Source organism: Rousettus aegyptiacus, unplaced genomic scaffold, assembly GCF_014176215.1.
Source record: "Rousettus aegyptiacus isolate mRouAeg1 unplaced genomic scaffold, mRouAeg1.p scaffold_m13_p_18, whole genome shotgun sequence".
Classification (NCBI taxonomy): Eukaryota; Metazoa; Chordata; class Mammalia; order Chiroptera; family Pteropodidae; genus Rousettus; species Rousettus aegyptiacus.
In genome coordinates this window covers 7,216,501-7,233,192 of record NW_023416293.1, presented here as the reverse complement: position 1 = coordinate 7,233,192, position 16,692 = coordinate 7,216,501, and the positions used below count along the sequence as shown (strand labels likewise).

The following is a 16,692-nucleotide window of genomic DNA, read 5'->3' as shown; positions in this document are numbered from 1 at the left end:
TCATCTTAGTCCTATTTCTAAGTCAATTGCTTATTACTGAAAAACAAAATTTTGGCCCCCACTGCTTCCATTTGCTACTATAAAATTAACATTTCACCACCAACTTAATGGCTAAAACAGCATTGATTTATTACCTTACAATTCTGTGGCTCAGAAGTTGGAAATGGTCTCACTGGGCTACAAAGCAGGTGTCAGCATGGCTGCAGTCCTTCTAGAAACGATAGGAGGCGGTGTGCTTCCTTGCCATTTCCAGCTCCGAGGACACCTGCTTTTCTTGGCTCCTGGTCTCCTTCCTCCAAATTCAAAGTCAGCTCCGTCTGGCCAAGTGCCCCTCATGCTGCCACCCCCTCCCCAATTCTATTGTGTCTCCCTTTCCACTGTTAAGGGCTCTTATGATTATACTCAGCCTGTCTTAGTCTGTTCGGGTTGCTGTAACGAAACACCACAGATTGGTCGGGGGCTCTTCGCCGTAATGTCGCGTGGTGAATGGGGCGAGGGAGCTCCACCAATCCGTATCAGAGCCCTCATCACCTCATCACTTCCCCAAGACCCCACCTTCAACAGAATCACTTTGGGCGTTAGGATTCGACATATGAATTTGGAGCAGACACAAACATTTCAGTCTATACCAAGGCCCAACAGGATAATCCAAGATAATGTCCTCAACTGAAGGTCCTCTGAGTATCAATTTCAATTCTATCTGATGCTTTAATTCCCCTTTTAATTCCCCCTTTGCCATATTCAGAGAGTCCTGGAATTGTCACTTGGACATCTCTCGGGTTCTATTATTCTACCTTACACATTCACCAACTGGTGTACTACCCAACTGAGTTACAGGAGATGGAAAGATATATCTTAGAACTTAGCCTTAAAAAGTATAAATGACATATTGAAAATTAATTTTCCCACTCCTATATTAAGTATGTTCTTATCCATCCAACAAAGCATTTACTAGGTACCTACTCTATCCACATACTGAGGATTCCTTAGAAAACAACCCTCCCCCAACTTCGATAAAGTTTATAATGCATTGGAGTAAAAGCTGTACTGTAATTGGGGTAAAATTACAAAGAGATATGCCCCCTTCAATTATGGGATTCATTAGGAGATCCCCAAATAGGGAACGGTGATGAGTTCGCCAAAAGATGTGAAAAATTATTTCAGCTTTGGTAAAAGATTAGACATTGAGGCAGATGGAGAGGATGATCTGGAGCCTTCTAGTACAGTTAAAATCACTTCATGCGAGAGCCTGGTCTGGTTTTAGTACTTTTGAGGTAAAACTCAGTTTCTTGAAAGATAACTGGAATGTTTGTCTTAACCATGTCAGGTGAGCGCTCAGACTGTTACACTAGCAGTCAGATTGTCATAAGACACACCGAAGCCATGAAGAGAAGAGTGATGGTATTTTTCACTACAAGAACATAGCAGTATAGCTCACAGGCAGTCTAGAGAGAACATTAAGCTCTGTGGGAGCATTGCTAGAGTACGGAGCCATTTTCTTTGTTACTATAGAAACAGCAAAATGTCAACTATTTTTAGAGCTTTGTTCCAAGATGCAGACAGCCATGCTAGTTATCAGTATGCTTAAAGATGCCAAAAACATATGCCAAGTAACATAGCTAGAAATCCGCAATTATAGGGTAATTTATTTTCTCTAGAACATCTTAATAACATGCATGCCCCCACATTTAATGTTACTTATGCAAGTATATAGCCACACATTATAAGAAATTATATAAACAGTATTATTTTATATACACTTAGTTAATAAATTACTTCCACATCTGGTTTTTCAAGGACGAGTATAGCATTATAGTGTTCATTACTATAAACGCTGTAATGAACTCGGTACATAGACAATTACTTGGCCTCTGTTTTCACTTAGCTAATTTCTTTCACCTTCAGTAAACACCCATAGAAAGCCAGACAGCCCACAAAGTTATGGAAATATAAGGATGACAGAACTACTATGTTTTTGCCCAAGCACATAATTTCTAAACATGAGCTTGACCTTAGGATGCATTGTGTTATAAAACTTGACAAGAATTTTAGAACGAATTGTTAGTTAAGGAGACTTTCTCTAAAAATAAAATGTCGGTTCTTGTTTTTTTTTGCCAAGAAGCGAAACTGAAGAATGGATTCGTCGCCGTGCCATTTCCTTTGTGTTCGATGCTTAATGAAGCTTCTCTGGCAAAGAAGAATCCAAACTCCATCTGTGCAGTATACTTTACATATTTGAGGATAATGGAAAATTAGTAACTTTTATGTTTTTTTTAATGGGAGAGATATGAACAATGCAATTAGGAAAAAAGATGCAGTTCTAGAAATTTTGAATTACCAAAAGTAGAGTTCACTCATTACCACGTATGTAAAAGATGTTTATAGCTCATGACTTTTGTCTTCTTTTTTTTTTTTCCTGTTTTAACTTAAAGTATATATTTTGGGGTTTTACAGACAAATGTGATTATTAAAAGCAATCTGAAAAGAAAGTGATCTGGCAAATTCTTCTCAGACTGAGATTTCCTTTCTTAGGTTACCATGAGGCCTCCTGAGAGCCGGAGACAGAGACAACTAATCGAAAGTAACGCAGCCAGGAGACCTTGGCAGGAAAATCGTCCTCTCGTTTGGAGTGACTTACAGACCACTGTTACACAGTCCTGACTAGCAGGTTAAAAATCAAGTTGTTAGGCAAATTTATCTACTGTAAGTGGGTTAGAAATCGGTATTAGAATAACAGATTGCTGTATCGATTACTTCATTAAAACCTCTGTCCATTGGTTAAGAAGTTATAGGTAAGCCTTGATGGCAAAAGAAAGGGGGTGGACTGTAATAAGCTAAAATAGTTGTCTCTCTGAATTAAGGAATAACAGTTAAATGATTATTGTACTGAGCTACCATATTCATCAAGAACAGGCATATTAAGTCCACTAACACTTATGTATTACCTTCCATGGTTGAGAGTGGGGCAGTTAGTGCATGAGAAAGAACCTATTTGGAGCTTCTTTCTTTTCTCTGCTCCTTCCTTTACGCCCTCTCTCTCCTTTCCTTCCCGAATAAACATTAATGATGATCTATCTACTATGGGCCAAGCACTGTGTGGATGTTGCAAATGTTACTGTGCCCTCAAATTTCTCATTGTCTATTTGAAACAAGAAACAAGAAAAAAAAAAGGCGGGGGGTGTGCGTGGTAGATGTTTAACTCACGCTGGAGCGGTCGGCGCGGGCTTCCCAGGGTGGAAGTTCCAAATGACAAGCTCAGAGCTCCGAGGGTGATTGGGAAGGCGCAGTTGGGGTCGGGAGTGGAGGCCTGGGGAGGAGGGAGCCTGGCGCAGGCCGAGGGAGGACTGCGGGATCGTGCAGAGGAGCACCTCACGTGTGATGGGAACTCGGCCCATTTCGATTTTGTGGGGGGTCATTTATTATGAGTAGAAGAAACCCGCTTAGGTCCAACCAAGACGTGGGGGATGTGTGAGAAGTATGCAGAGGTGTCTAAAGAATCCAAGATGGGCCGGCGCCCGCCACGGAGGGCCTGCACGAGCTGATGGGGGGCACAGGGTGCTTCATCTCTGCTCCATTCGGCACCTGTGTTTCGGCCTTCTCTGCGGTTTCTATCTCGCCCTAATTTTTTTTAACACATAGTGGGAACATCAGACCTACCTCTGCATCACTATTCACACCGGCGTTTCAACAGAATCTGTCAATGGGCCATTGTCCCCTCCAAGTCCACGTTACTGTAAGCAGAAATTCCCACGGAATCACATGCCTGTCGTCCATCCTATCTGAATGGATTAGAAAGACTTCGGAAAACTGCGGTTTGCACATCAGGGTCACAGCTGAGAGCGTGCTTTCTGCAGGAGGCGATTACCATGGGGTGGGGGCAGCCCTCTGTGACCAGGGCAGAGACGGTGTGGTCGGGGTGCGGGGAGGGGTTGAGCGGAGGAGGGATAAGACCCCCGCCATCTCGCAGGTTATAGTAAGAACTCTGGGCTTCACGTGAGGGAGACGGAAACCTGAGACTTGTAATCCACATGACGAGATTTTCTCTTTTAGAAAGCACATCCTGTGCTTCCAGTGCAAAATATTAAAACGGGTCAACAGTCAGTGTAGAAAAACCTGCGTCACCCAGGTGAAATACAATTCACTACTGGCGGAAGAGAAACAGTTCGCAAAGACTGGAAATAAAACCAGGTCACAATAAAAACCATGAGGAGCACTGTCCCCAGTGTTACTGTGAAGGTTTCTATTGCGATTGGATCCAGGATTTGGGGATCCAAAGCATGGGGTGATTTGGGGATCTTCTTTAATAAAAAAAAAAAAAAAACAATATTATCAAAAATAAAATTAAGAATAAATGCAAATATTTGTGTAGATCGGAAAAAAGGTAACAGTGAACTTAAATGTCTCCCCAAATCGACTTCCCCTCAGGCAGACCCCACAGAGACATGAGATGCTCCAGTATTACCCAGCACGAGGGGTAGCATGGCAGAGAAGCCGGAGTGCGAATACACAGTGATGCCGACCGAAAGCAACAAAAATGCCTTTCTTCTGAAAAATTTAACACACATAGGACCGTGCAAGCACCTCTCGGGTCCCGCCTAAAGGCACTGACGGGTGAAGGCTGTTGACGCTTAAGCTTCATTAAGTTTCACTGTAAATCCACCTCCAGTTACTACTGTGACAAACTGAACTCTCCCAGGAAAGCAGGAAACTCCAGTGTCCCCACAAACCTACAGGTGTATGTGTTATTTATTCCACGGGAGCTTAGATGTAGCATTAGAATTCATTTAAGCCTATTGATTTACTGTTGTCTTCCATGTACAGCTAATAGAATACTATTTTAAATACCTGTGTATATTCATTGGCTGATGCCCAGGAATTGAGAAATATATCGTCTCTCAGAAATGCCTGTTTGAAAAATTCAAGGGTTCCAAGTTACTTAGAATAATCTATTTAATTCTAAGGTATTTTCGAGTTTTAAATGTTTACTATCCTGAGTACGTATGAAGAAGTATTTCTTTTCTTGCCTGTAGGTGACTGGAAATGAGTGACAGTGGGTGTCACTATTTACAGGTTCTATCTATGCCTTTCTAAAAGGGACTGTCCAGGTTTAAGAAACATTTTTCTAATGCATCTGTTGTCCCTTGAAAGTGCTTTCTAAATAGACACACCAGAAATCTTTGTATTACAAGAATACTCAAAATAGATAACTTTTGAACATGAGTTCAAAATTTATTTTCACTGAGTAGATGGGAAGGTCTTTGGGGTAAAATGAGGGGAGAAAAAGAGCCAAATTTCACAGACTTTACAATATTAGGCTCTAGTGAATGTTTTAAAGAAATCTTGAAACTTAGAAATGGATAGGTTTTGTACTATCTATAACTTTTTATCTACCTAGTTACCAGAAAGTTTCCTCGCTACTTATTTCTGAGCAAGATAATAGCATCACTTGGTATTTATAAAATATCCTTACATAGAGTACATCTTTTTACTTTTTCGTAATCTGTGTTTGATGCTTATGGGAAGTGTCAGTCTGACATCCCTAGATACCAAAGTCCTCAATTTGTGCCTTGGCTCAGCCTTGGGGCAGCGCGGCCTTCTCAATGGTCTCAGCCAACACCGTTAGAGCACAGCGGTTTTAGCGATAGCGGGATGGCTCAGGGCTTGGCCTCCTTTCTGCATCTGTCAGCCAATGCACCAATTAACTCAGCTACGATTTTTATGATGTGTACCAATTTCATTGGGAAGCGAATCCACGGCAATAGGTTTCACAGTCGCCTCAAGAAACAAAGAGCCTAAACTAATTGCAAAAGCTGTCAGTATTGTCATGGAGCCACTGGGTTGAAAAGTTTGCTAAACCACCTCCCGCAGTTTGCTTTGTACCTAAAATAAATGATGGTTTTACCTAAAATATACTATTCTTTTTAGATCTGAACATAAAACAAGGAGAAATTAATTTAAAATATATATATATATATAAAAATGCAGAACTTAAGTGTTTTATTTATATGGTTATAAATATCATTGAATAAATTGAACAATCCCATTCTTCTCAGTTATAATGCTTAATAAATCCATTGCTAAGACTCCTTATCAGGCAATGTTTGGTCTTCATGAAAATGCAGTTTTCAAAGTTTATAAACATATTCTGTGTAAGATGTGTTTCTACGGCTTGCCCGAAAAGAGTACTAATTCCTGAAAAGAGTAAATGTATGGCTACCTTCCCTCTTTCGGTTGTGAAAATCAGATCGTCTCGTGGACATGTGAAACTAATGTGAAAATGGGAGAACCGTAGGGAGACAGAAAAGCTATGACCTGAGGTGAATGCGAGGGGGGAAGGGAGAGGGTCAGTGGAGTCAGGAACGGAGGAGAGTGTGGGTTCTTGTGCGGAGTTTAGGCTGTGGGGAACCATGTTCGCCATTTCCTCACTTCCAGATTGCCCTTGGGTGGGTCACTGTCCACAAAATGGCTACTGGAGTGAGAACAGATCTGTCTGGGATCAGAGACCAAGCTGTCTAGAATAAGAACTAATAAAATATTCTGGAAAGATTAGACAAAAAACTTTTCCCACCCCATCACCTGACCAGCTGAGCTAAAAGATTATAATTTGAGAAGTACAAGCTTCTGGAAAAGAGCGATGCGCAAGCATGAAGCCTGGAGAATGTCTTGAAGGTCAAGGTCGCCTATAAGGTGAGGCAGTTATGTTCAATTGGTGGTAGAGGTCTCTTTTCCCTGAAGCATATTTTCCTTAAATTCCAAGAATAGGCGCTATTTTGTTTCCCTCCTCTCTGCAACTATCTATGAGAGCCAAAATGGAGTACGCGTGTGAAAAAAATGTAAAAATCTGTGTAACGAAAATGTGTAAAAAAGACTACAAATACTACACAAAACAGAATTAATATTCCTTAGAGAAGAAAATTATAATAAATAGGTCTAAAACACTCTAGAAGCATTAAAGGCAAATAATGGCTATCGTAAGCAGAAACAAATAGAAACATCTATGGAATCGATGATGTTTGAATTTTAAAAAGTTAGTAGCTTAGAGGTAGAGCAGAATGTATGTAACAGAAAGGCATCTTAAGAGATTCCTCAAAATAAAATAAAATGGATAAAAGTAACTAGCAATGCAAAAGAAAAATTAACATATGAGGAGCATAGTAGCAGGTTTATCAATTTCAGGCTTATCAAATTCAGCTATATCCTTATAGTCGAATTTCTGGATACAGAAAAGTAGAGAGGGAGAAAAAGTATTGAAAAACTAATGACTAAGAAAAAAAGCCCCCAAATAGCATTATCTCAAGATCACTTTAAAATACAAATTTTATATAATTAAGTATAAAACGAAAATTCTTAAAAGATTCCTAAGAAAAAAATTATAGATTCTACAAACAACCAGAATTAAATTGTCACCAAACAGTCCAATACTAGGTGGAAAAATACTCTCTTTAAAGTCTCAAAGTGTTAGTATTCATACTTAAGCAAATTATTTAAATTGAAAGGTGAAAGAGCATGTTCTCTAGGGATTCAGTCTCTAGAACTTTTTCTCAATAATCATATGTGGATATTGACTATGTCATCTTGAAAATAGAAGTTCTAGAGACTTCCATTCCACAAAAGACTATCTGCAAATTTATTCTCAGGTAAACAACTCCAGCAAGAAAATGGATAACTCAAGGCGAATTCTATGAGATATAGTACAAATGTTAGTAAATAGTTTAATGTAGTTTATTTTCATGTAGATTGTTTATAAAGTAAAGCAAAAAACCAACAAAATGTTTATTTATTATAATTAGAATTAGATTGTAAATAATGGCAACAGAGCTGGGTGAAGAAAGAAGAGAATAAAATATAAGAAGATGTGAGCATTGTATTCAGGGAAAAGTCCTGATATTTTTGAGCTTAACAAATTGAAAAAGAAAAGAAAGGCATGCTGCCCCATTCCTACATCATTAAAAACAGTCATTAAGATCTTTAAAACTGACTCAGTTTAATGTTGTTTCTCAACAATGTAATATCTAAAAGGAAATCTCAACAAATTTGGTAAAATCAACAACTTAGAAGATACGTTTGCTGATGACAATAGGAAAAAAATTGAAATCATTAAATGAGTCTATATTCAAATTATATATAAAGTGTGTAAAGCTAAAATAGAAACATATTTCTATGCATATGTGTGTAGACTGCTAGTAATTGTATGTCATTTGTTGTATGAATACAATTATAAAGATTAATTAAAAATACTTAGAACCAAATGGAAATGAAAACACTACATCTCAAAAATATAGGGAACAGCTAAAAAAGTACTGCTGAAAAATAAAGACGTTTACGTACATTTAGACAGAAACGAGACACGTTCTGAAAAAAATATCAAAATATCTAATTTTAAAAGTTGGCGAAAGATCAAGAGAGCAAACCCAAGGGACACGAGTGGAGGAAAATAATAACTGTAAGAGCAGAGGTCAGTAACACAAACAATAGCAACCAGAGAAAAATCGATAGATAAGATTAACACAACTAAACAAACAACGGTGTTTTAGGAAAGAACAATAATTTAGCCAAATCTCTGCAAAGAGGATAAACTAAATGAGAACATGCAGATAAATTCTGAATGTAAAACAGAAATAATTCCAAACACAACACAAGATTAATAGCATAATAAAAGAACAGAATGAACAAACATACACTAATAAATTTGGGACTTAAGAGAAAACAGCCTTTTATAGTCTTATTTTTTTTATCTTTTCATTTACTGCAAATAACTTTTTGTTTATTTCATGATGCATAATTACGAGATTTGCTTCAAAGTCTTTTCTTTATCTGATAATTTCAATGTCTAGAATTTCTTGCAGCTGACATCTTTTTATTGCCTTTTTTGAGAATAAATCACACTTCCCTGGTTCCTTTAATACGGAGTAATTTTGATTTTCCCTTTGTGCAAGTGTAATATTGTGTATACTCTAGGTTCTGCCATAAATCTCTGCAAAATATTGAGGTTTTTGTTTCAGGAGGCAGTCAATCCTGTGAGTCTTACACTGTGAGTTTTGTGTTGCCTTTTGCCTGGGTTACTTTCATTCTCGGGTTTCTTCTTTAAGCCTTTCTACACTGGCTTGAGTCTGATGCAAGCATGTGCAGCTCAGAGGTTAGTCTGGAACTTGTGAGGGTTCACACACAGAGTTAGGGGGCCTCCATAACTGGTTCTCTCCCTCTACCATCCTCTCCTCACTTGCCAACCTAGAGGGGCTACATTTCCTGTTTCCTTGAGCCCGAAGGACAGAATAATTTATGTCAGTGTGTTTCATCTGGCAGGGCGTGCCTTCCTGACTGAGACCTACTTTTGGAAAATGATGTTGAGAAAAAGAAAAAAAATTTCTTTTTAAATTTTCCCTCTAAAATTCACCTGCTCTTGTTAATGTTTTCAAGCCCTCAGTTAACTGTTTTTATGCTCTGCGGAGTTGAGAGGTATAATCAGTGGGAGAAATGAGCTGAAGCCCATGTTACTGTAGACTTTTTATAAGTAGGTTTTAGACTCAGATTTCTGGATACTAATTAACTTGTCCCTTCCTCCTTTAGGATCTTGGCAGTATCCATGGTATTTTCATGTAAAACATTGTATTTTTATTGAGCAATCACCATATGTTAATAAGACAGGGATGAAAGGTGCAATCCTTGGTCTCTGAAAACTTTGAAAGCCAAGAATGAAGCAGTTTAGTCAATAAACAAATGCAGCTGTGATAAGGACAACAGTGGAGACATTCATGGGGTTCTGTGAAAATTCAGAGAAAGCGCTTAAACACGACCTGTTAAGTCTTCCTAGAAGAGGCTGTTTCTAAGCTGAACCTTGAAGGATGTGTAGAAATCACTTTGGTGATGAAGCGAGAGATGGGTAAGAAGTCTTAGGCACAGAACAAACAAACAAAAAACATGCTGAGTGGTGTAGAGAGACTGATAAAATCACATAAATCGGTATGCTGTGGCCTGGGAGGTAAGCCGGGTGTTGACTGAGAGAGTGATAAGGACTGGATAGATGTGAGGGAGAGACTTGCTCTTTGGGACGTTGTGGGGACAGGTGGAAAGGCATGGAAGAGGAAAAGCTGGGTGCACCCGGCAGGCCACGGCGCTAAACATGGGAGCTGGAGAGGGCAGTAGTCCCTGAATTGGGGTAGAAAAAGTGAGAGGGCAAAGTGAATGGAATAGATGTGGGGGAGATTTTGGGACTGATTTGAGAAGGTCTGGTAATGAACTTGATGTCCCAAGTAAGGGAGATGAAGTCACAGGAAATTCCCTATTCTTGCGTATTGTATAAGGCGAGAAGTTCTATCAAAGTTCAATTCAGGAACCATAGGTTGGAAAGAGGTTCAGTGTAATTCAGATCATGCTCCAACTTGAGATGCCTATGTGGTTCTCAGGTCAACGCACCAAGTGGGCTCTTGGATCAATGCAACTGGACTACGGGACAGAGGTTAGGGCGAGGTGTCCTTTAGGAGGTCATAGCCTTATAAATGTCAGAGGGAGAAGGTACATTGGACATCATTTACTTGATCTATATTGTTTTTCAGAGAAGCCTCTCCAAATAGAGAGTTAAAGTGACTTGTTCGGCTGGTCGTCTCAGGCGAGCTGGGAATCCCTTGCAGATATATACTGTGCTTCATCCAGGGACATTAGCCCCGTGCTGGCCACCCTGCCCAACCCCTCCCGCCATGCGGAGTCACCCTGACCTGGAAACTCGAAATCACATGCTCAGGTGCCAGACATGCGAGTGACTTGGTTGATTTCATTTTGTGAAATGGCATTCTTGCTCACAGTTTATCTCTAAATTCCCAATGATAAAAGCAAGGGACAGAGAAGAATGAGACAGCTAGTAGAAAGGATGAAGGAAAGTGACTAAACCTGACTCATTTGAAAAATAAGTGCCTGGACTAGCTAGCAATCATTTAAAGTAGGCAATCGATATAAAAAGAGCCTGGCAGAAAATCCGGCACAATAATAAGCTCCCAGTCAAGCAACTGTGGCTTTATTAGTTTAAAAACACAGCCACAGAGCTTATTCCTCCGGTATTCACTGGAATGCGAAAGACTGTCTAGAACTAATGTCTAGAAGAGCAAAAACTCTGAGCTTTCCAAGGGAGACACGTTACCCAGGTATGTAGTTATCAACTGAGGGTAACTGCCTTGTTCAACAAGTTTATTCTTAAAAATGAAACAAAATATTGCCACCAATGAATTCACCTTTTTTTTCCAAAAGTGTGCATGTAATGCTTGAAATCTTTAGAATTTCACCCCCAAACACTAGGGAACCAGCATATGGATCAAAACCAGAGATTTTTTTTGCTAAAATCACCCACATGTAATGTAGAAAATTTGAAGAAGAGAAGAGATTCCTTTCTCCCTTGCCGATGCAAATAAATCTCTCTGTCCTGCAAACTTCAACTATCATAAATGTGGTGACCACTTAAGGCAATCTTGATTCAGTTTATTATGTCACTGTGACATGAAGAGGAAAGGTCAACTCCAACTCTCTTTTACTGTGATTCCACTGAAAGTGCATGACACTTAACAGTGATCAATACCTCAGATACGTGAAATGCAGCAATGACACACAGAAGCACAGCTTAGCTATTGAAGTCGCTGCCCCAGGCTCAGATGCCTGCCCAGTGAAGCACTGTCCCCTCCCCCCCAGGCTTCGCTAAGTGACAGACCAGCCTAGCGTAGTTCCGCAATTGTGTTATATTGAGGAAAGTCTGTGCTGATTTTAAACAAAACAAAAGGAGAAAGAAAGACAGTATGGGCCTCAACGCTGCAATTACGAGCCTACAATTTGGGCCTGAAACTATTTTAAGCTCCATGGATCAAGTAGGAGTTTGGATTAAGTGGCCTCTCATGAGTCGCTTCCACTCTAAAAGTCTACAATGCTACTACTTGTTAAGTGATATGTGGACTTTCCTCTCTGTCTCTTCAGAAAACCTCCATCCCCCAAATTCCATTAAAATCCCTTGATGTGTTTAAGCAGAAAGTTTTTCTCTCCAGATCTTATACATTGTGGACAAAAAATTAGTTTCCTTATACTGACTGAGAATAAAGAAACTCGGACTGACAAATTCTCCTTGAGGAAATCTTTGGATGCAGTTAATTTTTTATGATCATGACTCTTCCTTTGTTCTTCTTCAGTAGCTAACACAGTGTTTGGCATCTATTATCAATATTGTCACATATTGGCACAGATTAATCTAGGTACCGCATTACAAGCAACAAACACAAGCCCTGGCTGATATAAGCAAGAAAAAATATATATTTATTGGATTTTAAGTAGTTTACAGGATTTCTGGGAGAGCTGGGAATTTAGGGCCCCAAGAAAGGGAAACTATGCAGCCAGAATCAGTCAAAATCCTTGGTTGGCACCACTACCTGCTGCCATCACTGCACACGGGCACCTGTCACTGGCACTGTTGGCACTGGCCCTAGAATGCTTCCCCTGTCACTGCTGACTCCGCCACGCATGGAAACGGACATCGCTCTCTCCCCCGTCATTTCCAGAAGCGATTCTTCACTCTATACATTCAAATCCATTTCTTCAGATTCAAAAATTCAGAAGACACTTCCAGTCACCTAAGCTAGAGACTTCCTCAGAAGTAGCAGCCTCAAAACGATGAATTTCAAATGTCAAAACACACTTGAAACTTTCATTACCCGATGCATGATGTATCCTTCAGCATATGCAACGTCTGACCCCCTCCCAAATACTCCAAGTCATGGTGAACGCATCCTGCGATAGACTCAGCTTGAACAGGATTTCTTTGCATGCCTTGAGGGCAAGTACACGCACTTTCTTCATGTTTCCTTAACATCTATTCCACTACTGACAGGACGAAATATTAACCTCGCAGTTCAGTTGTCTACAGAGCCCGTGGATTGTGAGCCCCTCGAGAGGAAATGGTCTTAATTTTATGGTTCAACAACCAGGACGGTGATTGTAAGTTTGATTGACTACACTCGTTAAAAAAGTGAATGCCACTAGAATGTCCTCACGCACTTGTTACTTTCAATGGTAACATAAGTGGGGTAAGGATGAGAAACAGAGAAACTGTCACATCAGCTCACTGAACTTGAAGGACTTTCTCTGAATGAATTCCCCAAACTGTAAATTATCACTGACATAGGTAAAAAGGTATATTACTTTATCACTAGTGTTTCTTTGAGATATGAAGTAGTAATACCCTAAATTCCAGCACACCTCCCTCTTATAAAGAACTGTGTCCTAGGTTTCTCTTTCTCCATCTGTGTACATTACTGGAAATAAGATAAGCTCCCTCTCCCCGCTCCCCCTCAAAAAACAAAACATCTAGTTGTTATATATAGTAGAGAATGATGATGGGTTGGCACATTTATTTTATAAATGGGTTTTTACAAATGATTCCATTTCAACAAAGGTTTCCAAAACTAAACTGAGATGAAATAAAGATTTTTTTTAAAATACTGGAATAGACATATATAAATAATAGGTAGAATAAAGGGATGATAAAATCTGGAATGCTAGTGAGGTCCGAATGAGTTTGGGGAGGAAGCTAATATAACCAGAATAAAGAATCATTCCTCAAAACCCAGTATAAAGAAATATTATTTTCCTTTTGATAGTAAATGTTCTATAAATTAATTCAATGATAAACTGCTAAAACTGAAGATGTTAATTAATGCTGGTCTCGGTCAGGCTGCTGCCGCCTCCTTGCACATATTGAGAAAACACAGGTGCGCGATGCCCACTCTGCTTCTAAGAACCTACCTGCCCAAAAAGTTCATCACTCTAGTTGTCCCGAAATAGCGGACGGAGGTGTGTTTCCTTTGCAACAGACAGAAAGGTCAAAGGAACGAGAACACAGAGACACTTCGCGGAGGTAACCGCTAGAGTAACCAACTCGGATGCTTGCAAGGAACATAACGGCATTGTACAGAAGTCTCATTTGGTGCGAATGCACACCTACACCTAACAGTGACAGCCTTTCGGCATCCCCAAATAAAGGCTGACCAATGATGCCAGGCTTCCTGAAATCAGTTTCCAAGAGAAGCGATACAGACGTTTTGAATCTACAATCTTTAGCATGTGAATATCGACGCGCGCTTTTACACCATGCTGCGGACGAAACCAGTCTGCGCTCCTGACTGCAGGCGGCCGGCCAGTTCGCCTCCTCTGGTTCAGAAACGGTCTTGACACTCTCCTCAACGAGAGAAACATCTGCTGTTGCATTTTTTATATAGGGATTGTAATTCATTAAATAGTTCAGCATGTCGCATTGTGCTGTTCTGTGATGTTTGGGGGGGGTACCTCATGAGGGGGTGCCTCCTTCAAGTACCTCCTTGTTGGCAGGACAGTGTCATGAGGGCCAGGAGCAGCCCAGTTAGGCTGTCTCTCCTATGCCCTTTGAACACGTCACATGACTGGCAAAGATAATGCAGAAAATACATGCATGACGTATTCTACCCTTCTATACTTAAATCAAAAGCAAAGCCAGTGTACAAATACTTCTCTAGCTCCACTTCTTTGTTTCATATTAAAAAGTCTGGATTCTGTTAAACACAGGTTTAAGCTTTCAATTAAATTCAAGTTCATTTCTTCATTCAACAACTATTTACTGAATTCCTATTAAGTATCAGATGGTCTTCCAGCTGCTGCACATGAAGCAGTTAATAAAGCAAAGGTCCTGCCTTTTTAGCTAATAAATTTTTGCAAGGGGTTTTGAAAATAATATGCTTATAACCGAATCTGTGTGTGTGTGTTTTTTTAGTCCAGTCATCTATTTATTATAATCTTAAAATATACCCAATGTTAAAGATCTAATTTTTTGATTAATGGTCTATTCTTAAACGAACACAAGAAGTCATCTTACAAACTTTTAAATAATTACACTCAATAATTAAACGATCAAGAAAAATCCATTCTATTTTGTTTAAATGATTCAAAGGGAATTGGAAATAATGGTTTATCTGGCAGAGTTATGTATAATTATTTTCCATTAATATGTGCAATCGACCAGAACTTAGGCTTGGAAATATGCAGTGTTTCGGGGAATTTTGCAGAAGAGGCGACAAACTAAGTAGGCCTGTACACTGTTGTACTGAGTAGCATTTTGTTCTTGTTATATAAGAAAATAGCACATCGCTATTGCCACGAGCGCGGGCAGCGTGCAGATTCAGACCCTCGAGGACAAACTACGATGGGGTGACGCTGACTGGTGGTAGGTTTTGCTCTCAGTGACACGCCCTTGCAAACGGCCCAGCACATATTTGCTAGGACCTTGAGGAAACATCAGTTTCCTAAAGATAAACTGACCAATGCGGATAAAAGGCATGTAATTCCGATCTCGCGAAACCTAAAGCGGCTTAAATAGCTGGCATTCAGGAAATGAGCAAAATAAAGAGAAGTGCAGAATCACGTCCTTACCGTGGATGCCTTTCACGAAAGTTGCAGATGTCGGAAGGATGTCTACCGCTTGCACGAGTACTTCGGTATTCTTTGCTTAAGCCATTCAGAGTCTACAATCTTCCAGGCAGGCACAAAGTTTGGCTCCCACCCCTTCTGACCCTACCCCTCCATGTCTGTTTCTGGGTGAATGTGGCAAAGAAGGAGCCCGTGAGGTCTACGCTAGAGCCAGGCTTCTTGGCAAAGCCTAACACAGGAGCCAGTGAGACTCACCTGCAGGGCAAGCGTCGAGCAGCAGCAGGTGCGTTCTTCCTCTGGTCCGGTCAGCGCCTGCTTCTCCCAACCGCATTTCGGCCGCTGTCACGGGCCTCTCGCTTCTTAAAGAGTCTTCTTCATTCCAGATCATGAGACGCCAGCTCTGCAAACAGAGCGGGGGTTACCCAGACGTAATGAAACAACTTCCCATTGCATTTTTCTCACTACCGATAAATTCACACAAAGAAGTGGATGTTCTTATTTCCATAAAGAGAGAGATAGTTCTTGAGGAAGAAAGTGCATGGTATGGGCAATAAATGTTTGATAGGACTTTTTAATCTCTGAAATTACAATGAAGAATAATGCATATGTTTAGAAATTTGGTGATTACTTCTTGTCTCTGGCAATTAACAATCATCTCAAGGAACAATTTCCTCCTCAGGCTCAGAGAACAGATTTTGAGTTTAGCGCAATATCATGGGAGGAGACTGCAAAACAGAGACCGATCAAATTAAGTTCTTTTTCTAAGCGTTCTGTGCATAGAACAGTCAAAATACTCCAGAGAAATCATATTCGGAAAACCCCAGAACCATCTATATAAACTTCCTGATATTTCTGAGCAAGGCTCTGTTAGCCTTTCTGTGAAAACCAATCATGAGAGACTCGGTATTGTATCACTGCTCATAACTGTTTCGTGGCCCGTTTCATTCATCAGAAGGTTCTGTGCAAAATGAGCCTCTTTGCGAATCCACCCATTGATCAGAGTTCCACCGTTTAGAGTCACGAGGAGAAGCAGGTTGCGTCTCCATGTGTAAATAGACCAGCATACACTCCACAGAGGGGATCCTTAGCAAAACAGAGTGTGCAAAGTGACTGGGAAGCTATTACCCAAGGACCTTAAGTTTCGAAGTGCCGTGGGAGACATTTCAGTCCCGCAGTAAATATTCATTAAGCTGTGCACTATGCTGGGCACTAGAAAGGTTTTTTTTTTTTTTAAATAAACAGTGTGAAAACTATAACTTCTAACACATA

At 40.1% G+C, this 16,692-nt stretch overlaps 1 long non-coding RNA gene across 1 annotated transcript in view; it reads right to left on the bottom strand.

Annotated features, from left to right (window-relative positions):
- The window catches only part of LOC107498964, a 58,931-nt gene extending 43,152 nt beyond the window's left edge, over positions 1–15,779 (bottom strand). The window contains exon 1 of the long non-coding RNA XR_001594167.2: positions 15,679–15,779. This is a non-coding gene — a long non-coding RNA (uncharacterized LOC107498964). The remainder of the gene's footprint in view (positions 1–15,678) is intronic.
- Positions 15,780–16,692: the final 913 nt, after the last annotated feature.